At 46.5% G+C, this 12,826-nt stretch overlaps 1 pseudogene; it reads left to right on the top strand.

Moving 5' to 3' along the window:
- Positions 1-4,166: 4,166 nt before the first annotated feature.
- LOC125541895 (small nucleolar RNA Z247) lies at positions 4,167-4,306 on the top strand (annotated as a pseudogene).
- The last annotated feature ends 8,520 nt before the right edge of the window (positions 4,307-12,826 follow it).

Genomic DNA, 12,826 nt, shown 5'->3' with positions numbered 1-12,826 from the left:
CTATCTCCCTAGCCAATCAAACTTGTTGATTAGCTCGGTAGTGGTTGAGAAGGCTCCGATCTACACTTCCACCAAGGGATTTTCGATTCCCCCACTCATCCCTAGCGGATCTTGTTACTCTTGGGTGTTTGAGCACCCTAGACGGTTGAGGTCACCTCGGAGCCATATTCCATTGTGGTGAAGCTTCGTGGTCTTGTTGGGAGCCTCCGATTAAGTTGTGGAGATTGCCCCAACCTTGTTTGTAAAGGTTCGGTCGCCGCCTTCAAGGGCACCAATAATGGAATCACGGCATCTCGCATTGTGTGAGGGCGTGAGGAGAATACGGTGGCCCTAGTGGCTTCTTGGGGAGCATTGTGCCTCCATACCGCTCCAACGGAGACGTACTTCCCCTCAAAAGGAAGGAACTTCGGTAACACATCCTCGTCTTCACCGGATCCACTCTTGGTTATCTCTTACCTTTACTTGTGCAAGCTCTTTAGTGTTTCTACCCTTGCTTGCTTGTATGTGTGTTGTTATTGCATCATATAGGTTGCTCACCTAGTTGCACATCTAGACAACCTACTTTGATGCAAAGTTTAATTTGGTAAAGAAAAGCTAAAAATTGGTAGTTGCCTATTCACCCCCCCCCCCTAGTCAACCATATCGATCCGTTCAACACTAATGGCGCACCAACACATGGTGCGCCACTGCTATATAGCAGTGGTGTGGTGCGCCATTAATGTCCATATTAGCTATAACCCTTTTCCTAGTAGTGTAGAAATGATGCTAGACACTTGCTACAGGAACAACAGCATGCGCTTCAACTGTTGCTCCCGTTCTCTCGTGCTCAACAAACGTACACGGAGGTGTGCTATAACAACTCAATGGGACTGCTCTTAAGTGGCAATTTTTTCGCCCTTAACCGGAACATGTGTTTTTATGTAAACACTCGGAACTGGGCGTTGGTGAAAATCTTTGGGGAAAAGCCAATGAAAATCTCTATGATGGTCCATAATGCCCCATCCCCTATGGATTATGCCAAAAACACATGGTGTGTGACCACTTTTTTGAAGATGGTTATGAAAAGAACATTTAAATCTGTTGGTAAGGATGGGGCTATTTGTGTGTATGGGGGGGGTTCCAACTCACGGCGGACACAGTCCAAGCCGTCTTTTGGACCGGACTGAGCAGCATGGTGGTCATGTTTTCAAGGACTGGACCAACAATGGTGTAGCTTGGGCCGGACCGAGAGGATCGGCCAAGAGACAAGGGCAGAGCACGCACTAGAGCTCCAGCGGCGGCTGCTCATCGGGGATGCAACACTAGAGGAAGCCTAGCTCATCGGCGAGATGTCCAGAAGATTCAGAAGAACGAAAGGGAGCTAGAGGAACCAAGAAGATCAGCAAAGGGAGCTCATCGGCAATGAATTTGGCATGATCGTCGGTTGACAAACTGAAAGGGACGATAGCCGATGCGGCGATGTAGGACCTCCCACGTCAATTTCTTTGGCTGAGACGACGAATTTGAGTGGGGCATGTCCAATGGACATTGTTTTCGGGGCCAGAGAGTCTAGTGGCCACGCGGACAATAGCCCCGCGGCGGAGGACGCAGACAACAACAGTTTCTTGCACCCCATTTGGGCCGCCACACCCCCACCACGCCGCCGGCATGCCACGCCACGCCGCCACCCGCCGATGGACAAGCTGCAAATAAAAAGCAAGATGGGCCGTTCTTCAGCCTGCCCGTTCGGACCAGCCTTTAACCGGACCGGACCGAAGTTTTTTCGGTCTAGTTTTTAGGGACCAGGCCAATCTTGTATAGATTGAGCAGGCCACAGGCCGGACTGGCGGACCAGACCATTTTGCCCACCCTGAGTTGCAACAAGCCTTCAATGAATACGCTTCATCATTCTACTCCTCGCCATCATTGTCTTGGTACAGGGTCAAACACAACCATACTTCAGTGGTCCGTACTCGCAGTTGCAGTTGCTGAAAAATTGGAGAGGTCGTGCTCGTTACCTGGGCCGCCCATCGCCGGCTAGGTGCTGCTAGCTGCCTGTGCATGGGCCTTGGGTCATGGTCGCAGCAATGGCGATGGGTTGTCTTTAGCAGCTTGGCGCTGCCACACCCTGCGACCGGCTGCCCGCTGGCGCTCCGTGGCTTGTTGTGCGTTCACTGTTAAATTGGGACCCTGCAGGGGATGATGGTGCATGGATTTGAGTCTGCGAACTAGGAGTAGCTAGGTGTGAATCATGCAATTGTGGGCATGTGGCCTTTGCTGGTCTGGTCCGCTAGTGGACTAGGCTTATGTATAGAAATAATTTTCTGTTCTTGGGCTGGGCGGGCCACTCCTCTGTTTTGCCCTCATGTGGCTCCGCCCCAGAGGCAAGTATCAAGGCAGTAGTGATACATCGTTTGAGCTTCAACTAATTCCGAATGGATGAAATATTTATTAACTATTTAGATAAGTTGAAAGATTTATATTTGCATGGATTTTCTATCTTATACTAATTTTTTACATACTGAACTACAAGTGATGGACCGAAAATTGAAATTAGTTGCATATTCAAAGAAGTTGTAAATAGCAGCGGTAATCGGCATTTACGTGATTATGAGCACAAATTGTTGGACAAAACGGTAACAACATAACATTAATGAAACATAAGATAAGATTCCGATGTGAAATATAGTATTGATGACTAAAGTAAATCCTAAATCTACAGGAGGTCCTCAGAAACATGTCGTGGAAAAAGTTTTATATTTGATGCATCTGAAGTCAGCAATGCTGGTTGTTGTACCATCGGCTCCATTTCTAAAACTGGTTGCTTGTACATGTGGCCCAAACAAAAATGATTATCATGGGCCAAAATTCCATCAGCAGGTTGAGAAGGATTCTCCTTGTTACCATAACCACTGTGCGAATTAGGCCAATTCGAATACATAATGGGTGTGTTAGAAGAGCCCATTTTAGCCAAAATTCCGTTTTGTTACAAAGAACAATGAGAGGGCTAATGATACATATAGCAATGGCAGACTTGTGAGCAATTGTTGCTACCACCATGTACAAACCTAGTGCAAAAGCTGTTGTGAAGCATGTGATGGATGTTGACCCAAAATACAAGGCTACGACTAGGTAAATTCTGCAACTGTGTGGGTTCAAAATAGAGTATCCGGAATACATGAGACCAACCATAGACATGGCAGACAAGATGAAGGAGAATGTGATAGCTAGTATGAATGCATCAAAGGCATACCTCCCGGCAAGTATTGGTGTGCCTCCGTTAGTGCATTCATCAGCTTTGTAAACTCCAGGAAGGGCGAATGTAGCACCAAATGTCACAGATGCAATTAGAACTGCACCAATACATAGTGTTTGTGTTGATTCTGTTAAACAACATTGCTATGGTGTCAAGGTGGTTCGGTCAGCCCAACTCAAGGTGGTTCGGTGAGCCAACCGCATAGGCTAGATAGACTAGATAAATATTCTCTGTAACAATATTCTCTCTCTAGTTTATCCCTTGTACTCCAAGTAGCTTATCCCTTGTATCTCAAGTTTCTATCCCAACAACTTGTACGCTATCAGGGAGTCGCGCCCCTGCCTTTATAACATGCAGTCGTCGCCCTAAACCGGGCACGACGTTTCCCACATGGTAATCAGATCCTGACTCTTCCATCGCATCTAGGTTTTTCTCCTCCACCGAAACCTCCTACCATGGCCTCCTCCAGCTCCTCCAACCCTACCCTCTCTGGCCAAGTCACCGAGCGTCTCACACACACCAACTACATCCTATGGTGTACCCAGATCACGACACAACTCCGCGGTGTTGGTTTCTTCGGGTACGTGGACGGGAGCATACTGGAACCAGCCAAGGTCGTCGTCTCCAAGGACAAGGATGGCAAGGAGGAGACCACCCTAAATCCTCTACATCAACTTTGGATCAAGGAAGACCAGCAGGTACTAGGTTATCTTCTGAATAATCTGTCCAAAGAAGTACTCATACAGGTGACCGCGATCACCCACGCGCATGAGCTGTGGATGGTGCTGGTGAGGATGTTCTCGTCAACCTCGATGTCCCGCGTCAACAACATCCGCGCCTCTCTCACGAACGCGCAGAAGGGGACACAATCAGTGGCCACGTACTTTGCGCACATGCGCTCCCTCACCGACGAACTTGCAGCGGCAGAGCGGCCATTGAAGGAGGACGAGTTGATCTCCTACATCCTCAACGGCCTCGACATGGACTACCAGCCGCTAGTCTCTGCCCTTGACGCCCGCACCATCCCGGTCACCCTTGATGAATTCTTTGCTCAGATGAGTAACTTTGATCAAAGGGTGGCTTTGTTCCAAGGGGCAGGGACCGGAGGTGGCTTCAAGTCTTCGGCGAACATCGCCACCCGCGGCCGCGGCGGTGGCGGCTCTAGCTACCGTGGACCTCCTCGTCAGAAGGGCAAGAGCTCTGGCGGGGGCAACAGCAGCGGCCAGAACGGCGGCAACATGCGCGGCGGCGGCCGGCCCTCCTCCAACAACAATAGGGGCCGGTGCAACAGCTCCTCCAACAGCAACAAATCACGCCCGGACGCTGTTCGGTGCCAAATCCGTGGCAAGCTGGGACACTCAGCTAAAGATTGCTGGTACCAGTTTGAGGATGATAATGATGCATCGTCCCAGGATGAAAAAGTGGCCGGGGCAGCAGAAGCCTCATATGGTGTTGACACGAACTGGTACGTCGACAGCGGAGCCACTAACCACATCACCGGTGATCTGGAAAAGGTGACCATGCGCGAGAAGTATCGCGGCCAAGATCATATCCACACTGCTAGTGGAGAAGGTATGCAGATTGGTCACATTGGTCATTCTGTTATTAAAACCCCTCATAGAAAAATTCATCTCAGAAAATTTTTACATGTTCCTAGTGCTTCCAAGAGCCTTCTTTCCATTCATCGCATTGCCGTTGATAATCATGTCTTTCTTGAATTTCACCCCTTCTTCTTTTTGATCAAGGATCAGCCCACGAGGAGGGTGCTATATCGAGGTAGATGTGTTCGCGGGCTTTACCCATTGATTCCGGAGATTCGAAGATTCAATAAACAAGTTTTTAGTGCCACCAAAGTCTCATCTACACGGTGGCATGATCGATTAGGACATGCATCATTTTCTTTAGTTGAGCGTTTGCTTAGGAAAAATAAGCTCCCATATGTTGGAGAGCGTGATGTTGAAACAATTTGTGATTCCTGCTAGAGAGCTAAAAGTCATCAGTTGCCTTATCCTATTTCTACAAGTATTTCTACCAAGCCTTTGCAACTTATTTTTTCTGATGTGTGGGGACCTGCTCCCTCCTCTGTTGGTAGACATACATACTACGTGAGTTTCATTGACGACTATAGTAAATTTACCTGGATCTATCTTCTTAAGAAAAGATCAGATGTATGCCAAGTTTTTCTCAATTTCCAAGCTTTAGTTGAAAGGAAATTTGACACCAAAATCATAGCCCTCCAATCTGATTGGGGTGGCGAATACGAGAAACTAAACTCCTTTTTTCAAAAACTTGGCATCTCTCACCATGTGTCGTGTCCCCATGCCCATCAACAGAATGGGTCTGCTGAACGCAAACACAGACACATTGTCGAAGTTGGCTTTGCCCTTCTTGTTGGTGCCTCCATGCCCTTAAAATTTTGGGACGAAGCCTTTCTCACAGCTGTCCATATCATTAATATGCTACCTAGTCGTGTTATCAACAATGAAACTCCCACTGAAAGGCTTCTCCACACCAAACCAGACTACACTTCTCTCCGTGTGTTTGGATGCGCCTGTTGGCCCAATCTTCGCCCTTACAATGATCGAAAACTCAGTTTTAGATCCAAACAATGTGTGTTCATTGGTTATAGTGCCCAACACAAAGGCGTCAAGTGTCTTGATGTTTCAACCGGACGCGTCTATATCTCACGGGATGTCGTTTTTGATGAAACAAAGTTTCCCTTTGCCACCCTTCATCCTAATGCCAGTGCCCTACTTCGTCAAGAAATTCCTCTCTTACCATCTAGTCTCACCGGTCTTGATCAAGGGGGAAATAACTGTAATGATCATATGATGACTAATTCTCATAACCGTGCACTTGAGCTTTGTGATGATGCAGATGGCAATGGAGCAGAAAATGGCAAAGGAATCACAGAAAATGGTGAAGAAATCACCCCAAACTGTTCACATTTTATGTGTCACACAGCGGGGAACAGATCCTCCTCGTGATCGGAGCTCCAGCAGCGTGGCAGCAGATCAGCTCCGGGATCCGTGTCGCGGCAGGGCGCCAGCGCGCCAGATCCCGTGTCGCCCACCAGGCGCGGCGACAGTGACCCAGCGACGGCCACGTGACTCGCCTCAACTGGGCCAGAAGCGGCGTCCATCCCGCGCCAATCCTTGGAGGCCACGCGGCAGGAGCCCCCGGCCCGCTGGCCCGCGGGCGGACCCCGCCACTACATGCGCCGCCAGCAGCTGGGCGCACGATCCGGCGCGGACTCGCCCCAGCCCACGATAGGCGTGCGATCTGAGGCGGATCCGGTCAGGCCCGTGTCCTTCGCGCGGCCTGGATCTTCTGCGCCTTCCGTCACGGCTCCAGCATCACCCGTCACCACAGAAAATCCCGCTGACAGAATGGCGCGGCTGGTGCGTCGGAAGTGAGTAATCCAACCCGTCAATTACAAACAAATAACTAAGTTTGGTTTAGCATGTACCACAGGAGAACCCAGTACGCTTGATGAAGCTCTCAGGGATACACGCTGGAAAAAGGCCATGGAAGAGGAATACATGGCACTTCAGAAAAATAAGACGTGGCATCTTGTGTCTCCACGGCGAGGTAAAAATTTGATTGATTGTAAGTGGGTTTATAGGATCAAAAGAAAGTCCGATGGAACCATAGATCGCTACAAAGCCAGACTTGTTGCAAAAGGCTTTAAACAACGGTATGGCATAGACTATGAAGACACCTTTAGTCCAGTGGTTAAAGCTGCTACTATTCGTCTTGTACTGTCTATTGCTGTTTCCAGGGGATGGAGTCTCAGACAACTAGATGTGCAGAACGCATTCCTTCATGGTGTTCTGGAAGAGGAAGTATACATGAAACAACCTCCTAGTTTTGAGAACAAGGATAAACCCTTTCATGTGTGTAAGCTTGACAAAGCTCTATATGGACTGAAGCAGGCTCCCAGGGCGTGGTACTCTCGTCTCAGTCAGAAACTACAAGCACTTGGTTTCGTTCCTTCAAAATCTGATACATCTTTATTCATCTACAATAAGTCCAAAACATCCATTTTTGTTCTTATTTATGTTGATGACATTATTGTCACAAGTTCATCTAATGAAGCAGTGACAGGATTGTTGAAGGACCTAAGTGCTGAGTTTGCTCTTAAAGATCTAGGAGACTTACATTTTTTCCTAGGGATTGAGGTAAAGAAAACTGAAGATGGCCTTCATCTCTCTCGGGAAAAGTATGATGCTGATTTGGTAAGAAGAGTTGGCTTACAAGGATGTAAAGCCTCTCCAACTCCTTTGTCTAGCACAGAAAAATTGTCACTTGAAGAGGGAGATCTCTTGGGTCAAGAGGATAGTACTAGATATAGAAGTCTAGTAGGAGCACTCCAGTACCTCACCTTAACAAGGCCAGATATATCCTTTGCGGTCAACAAAGTATGCCAATTTCTTCATGCACCTACTACTATTCATTGGACTGCTGCCAAGCGCATAGTGAGATATGTGAAAGATACTATGAGTCTTGGTCTTACATTCACCAAATCTTCATCAACTCTTGTCAGTGCCTTTTCTGACTTTGATTGGGCAGGATGTATAGATGACAGACGCTCCACTGGTGGATTTGCAGTTTTCTTTGGACCAAATCTTATATCATGGTGTGCAAAGAAACAAGCTACTGTATCACGGTCTAGCACTGAAGCTGAGTATAAAGCATTAGCAAATGCCACTGCTGAGATTATCTGGGTTCAGTCCATGTTGAGAGAGCTAGGTGTGAAGCACACCAAAACTCCATGTTTATGGTGTGACAATCTGGGTGCTACTTATTTGTCTGCTAACCCAGTTTTTCATGCCAGAACAAAACACATCAAGATAGATTTTCATTTTGTCAGAGAAAGAGTTGCAAAGAGACAATTGGATATTCGCTTTGTGCATTCACGAGATCAGGTTGCAGATGGCTTCACAAAAGCATTGCCTACAAAAAGTTTTGAAGAGTTCAAGCGTAATCTCAACTTGACCAAGTTGTGATTAAGGGAGGGTGTTAAACAGCATTGCTATGGTGTCAAGGTGGTTCGGTCAGCCCAACTCAAGGTGGTTCGGTGAGCCAACCGCATAGGCTAGATAGACTAGATAAATATTCTCTGTAACAATATTCTCTCTCTAGTTTATCCCTTGTACTCCAAGTAGCTTATCCCTTGTATCTCAAGTTTCTATCCCAACAACTTGTACGCTATCAGGGAGTCACGCCCCTGCCTTTATAACACGCAGCCGTCGCCCTGAACCGGGCACGACGTTTCCCACAGATTCTTGCACCTTCTCTAATTCTTCTCTTTCATTATGTTTCCACTTGTGATTGTAGTTTTCTTCAAAGTGATCCCGAAGACTACCACCACTCCTAGCATTAACAACTTTGTGTGTAAACTGTATCTTTGTTTCACTGTTTTGCAGAAATAAAAGAAAAATATGTGAAACCGAACCTCACAAATCTCCACTATTTACTTTTGCATCAAGAGAAGTGCTTGCAGAAATGATGGAGTACATTACCTGATCATCAAACAATCCTGGGGGAATCTTATATCATGATATATCTAGAGCTGTTTGCCCTTTCTTATTTGATATGTTTAAATTTACTTATTGATTCCGTAACAAAACACAAAACATTAGAAGGCTCCCTACCTGAATAGCTAGGTGTAGTGTTGTATTCCCATCATTGTCCTGCATATTCAAAATCCATGAGAGTGATCGATTTTTGCAAACAAAACTGACTATCTTGACAATATTTTCTCAGCAGCTACAAAGAAGGAATGTCCTTCCCATGCTGTCCTGCATAGTGCAAACCACCGCTGCTTGGAGACTTTTTAAGAAACATAGTATTGTCCCTCTTTCACCGACAGAGGCAACAACATGTACTGGAAATAATCCCTTGTAGTCTGATTGATACAATGCAGCTGAGTTAGCTTCCAATACTTGCCAACATACACTTCCTCGCTGACATTGCTGTACCAGAGCTGCAGCAAAGTGGAGAGGCGTACTCCCATTTTCATCCATGTGTGTAGTAAGATCATTGTTCCATCCCAAGATCTTTTTTGTAAGCTCTGCAAATGGGTCTTTTAGTTAAATGAATCGAGAAAAGGAAAACAAGTACTCCCTCGGTTCCTAAATATAAGTCCTTTTAGAGATTCCAATATGGACTATATACGAAGCAAAATGAGTGAATCTACACTCTAAAATACGTCTATATACATCTGTATGCAGTCCATTTTTAAATATCTAAAAAGGCTTATATTTAGAAATGAAGGGAGTGCAATGGAAATGAAACACTGAATTCGAATCGGCAAGCCAAATAAGAATATTAATATTGTCTTAAAATGCTTCCGTAAGGCAACTTCATCGTACATATTTACAATTTTGTTGATGATTCATGGACACTTAAATTATGTCATCAAATAGCAAATCAGAATATAGACTCATTACACTGTGTTACCAAGTTTGTTATCAACATTAGCTAGCTTCATAAACACCACATCTTGCATGTTTGAGTTATTAGACCTACATATGGAATTCTAGGCCAAGTGAGGATGTACTGCAATCAGGTGCTTGTACTCCTACACTAGTAGAAAACAGGGCTATGGTCCAGGCCGGCTCAGCCCATTAGTCCTGGTTCAGTGTAGAACCGGGACCAATGTGGGCATTGGTCCCGGTGCGTGAGCCCATGGGGCCGGCCGGGCCACGTGGGCCATTGGTCCCGGTTCGTCTGGACCTTTTGGTCCCGATTGGTGGGACGAACCGGGACCAATGGGCCTCGCTCCTAGCCCACCACCATTGGTCCCGGTTGGTGGCTTGAACCGGGACCAAAGGCTCCCCTTTAGTCCTGGTTCATGCCACCAACCGGGACCAATGAGGTGCCTATATATACCCCCTCGTGCAAGAGCAGAGCACAGTGCTCTGTTTTTTCTGGCCGAGGGGGAGAGGGCTTTGTGGTGCTCTAGCTCACCTCCTATGCACATGAGGTGTTCGATGGAATGCCCGAGCCACACTACTTAAGCTTTCTCCTCTCGAAGCTCGACCTCCAAGCTCCATTTTCCTCGAGATTTGTCTAGATTTAGCGGTCCGTCACGCCCCGTCCCCGTCTTCACCGCCGTCGATCACCCGCGCCGATCTCATCACCGACACCACCGTGGTGAGCCTCTTGTTCTTATCTTCTTTCTGAAAGGAAAAATATTCTTACTTGTATGTTTAGATAGATACTTGTATCATTTTCTTACATCTATTATTGCATCTTATATAGTGCGATGGTTTTGGTATCCGCCCCCGTCGGCCCTCGTCCTGTCTATGATTCGGATTTGGTATGTATATTATCTTTATAACTATTGGTTCATTTATTGTTTATGAAAATTATGCCGACCAACGTGACATAGATTTTATTTGTCTAGGATGTATGTGAATCGGAAATGCCAACCGACCCTATTGTCGAGAGGTTAAATTTAGTTGAAGAAGAAAACAATTTGTTGAAGGAAAAAATAAAAAAATTGAGAAGGAGAAGATGATATTGGAGTTGCATGTTGCGGATGTCGTCGATGATCACAAGATCAAGATGGATGTAATGCGCTTGAAGATTAGAAAGATTAGAAAATATGCCATTCATACCGAGGCTTGGTATCATTATGCCGTTGGATCAATTGTTACCTTGGTTGCGATTATGATCGCATTTGTTTTCGCATTGAAATGTTTTACATAGTTTCAATGTATGGTTTAATTAATTATATGCTCTGGAGAGCTATATGTTGTTAGATGAGAACTATGTATGCACTTTGATTTTAATGTGATGATGAACTTCTATTAATTTGGACACTTAATTATATATAATGCACGCAGATGAACCGGCAATGGATGTACGGTGATAGACACACCCGCGAGTACATTAAGGGCGTGCATGAGTTTCTCGATGCGGCTGAGGCAAACAAGCAGAATGGTTTTATGTGTTATCCATGCACTGAATGTGGGAATACGAGGTCTTACTCTAACCGGAAAATCCTTCACTCCCACCTGCTTTACAAGGGTTTCATGCCACACTATAATGTTTGGACGAGGCACGGAGAAATAGGGGTTATGATGGAAGACGGCGAAGAAGAAGAGTACGATGACAACTATGTGCCCCCTGAATACGGTGATGCTGCAACGGGGGGAGCTGGTGAAGATCAAGAGGAACCAGACGATGTGCCCAATGATGCTGCCACGGGTGAAGCTGCTGAAGATCAAGAGGAACCAGACGATGTGCCCGATGATGATGATCTCCGCCGGGTCATTGTCGATGCAAGGACGCAATGCATTAGTCAAAAGGAGAAGCTGAAGTTCGATCGCATGTTAGAGGATCACAAAAAAGGGTTATACCCCAATTGCGAAGATGGCAACACAAATCTCGGTACCGTACTGGAATTGCTGCAGTGGAAGGCAGAGAATGCTGTGGCTGACAAAGGATTTGAGAAGCTACTGAAAATATTGAAGAAGAAGCTTCCAAACGATAACGAATTGCCCGACAGTACATACGCAGCAAAGAAGGTCGTATGCCCTCTAGGATTGGAGGTGGAGAAGATACATGCATGCCCTAATGACTGCATCCTCTACCGCGGTGCATACAAGGATCTGAACGCATGCCCAGTATGCGGTGAGTTGCGGTATAAGATCAGATGAGATGACCCTGGTGATGTTGACGGCAAGCCCCTCAGGAAGAGGGTTCCTGCGAAGGTGATGTGGTATGCTCCTATAATACCACGGTTGAAACGTCTGTTCAGAAACGAAGAGCATGCCAAGTTGATGCGATGGCACAGTGAGAACCGAAAGAAAGATGGGAAGTTGAGAGCACCCGCTGACGGGTCGCAGTGGAGAAAAATCAAGAGAAAGTACTGGGATGAGTTTGCAAAGGACCCAAGGAATGTATGGTTTGCTTTAAGCGCGGATGGCATTAATCCTTTCGGGGAGCAGAGCAGCAATCACAGCACCTGGCCCGTGACTCTATGTATGTATAACCTTCCTCCTTGGATGTGCATGAAGCGGAAGTTCATTATGATGCCATTTCTCATCCAAGGCCCTAAGCAACCCGGCAACGAAATTGATGTGTACCTAAGGCCATTAGTTGAAGAACTTTTACAGCAATGGAATGGAAACGGTGTACGTACGTGGGATGAGCACAGACAGGAGGAATTTAACCTTAAGGCGTTGCTGTTCGTGACCATCAACGATTGGCCCGCTCTCAGTAACCTTTCAGGACAGACAAACAAAGGATACCACGCATGCACGCACTGTTTAGATGACACTGAAAGTATATACCTGGACAAATGCAGGAAGAATGTGTACCTGGGCCATCGTCGATTTCTTCCGACCAACCATCAATGTCGAAAGAAAGGCAAGCATTTCAAAGGCGAGGCAGATCACTGGAAGAAGCCCGCCATGCGCACCGGTGATCACGTGCTTGCTATGGTCAATGATTTACACTACGTAATCTTTGGAAAGGGTCCCGGTGGACTAGCTGTTCCGAATGACGATGAGGGACACGCACCCATGTGGAAGAAGAAATCTATATTTTGGGACCTACCCTACTGGAAAGACCTAG

Source organism: Triticum urartu, chromosome 2A (assembly GCF_056163025.1).
Source record: "Triticum urartu cultivar PI428250 chromosome 2A, HENAU_Tu73, whole genome shotgun sequence".
Classification (NCBI taxonomy): Eukaryota; Viridiplantae; Streptophyta; class Magnoliopsida; order Poales; family Poaceae; genus Triticum; species Triticum urartu.
Note: the sequence above shows the minus strand (reverse complement) of the source record. Positions and strands in the feature narration are given on the sequence as shown.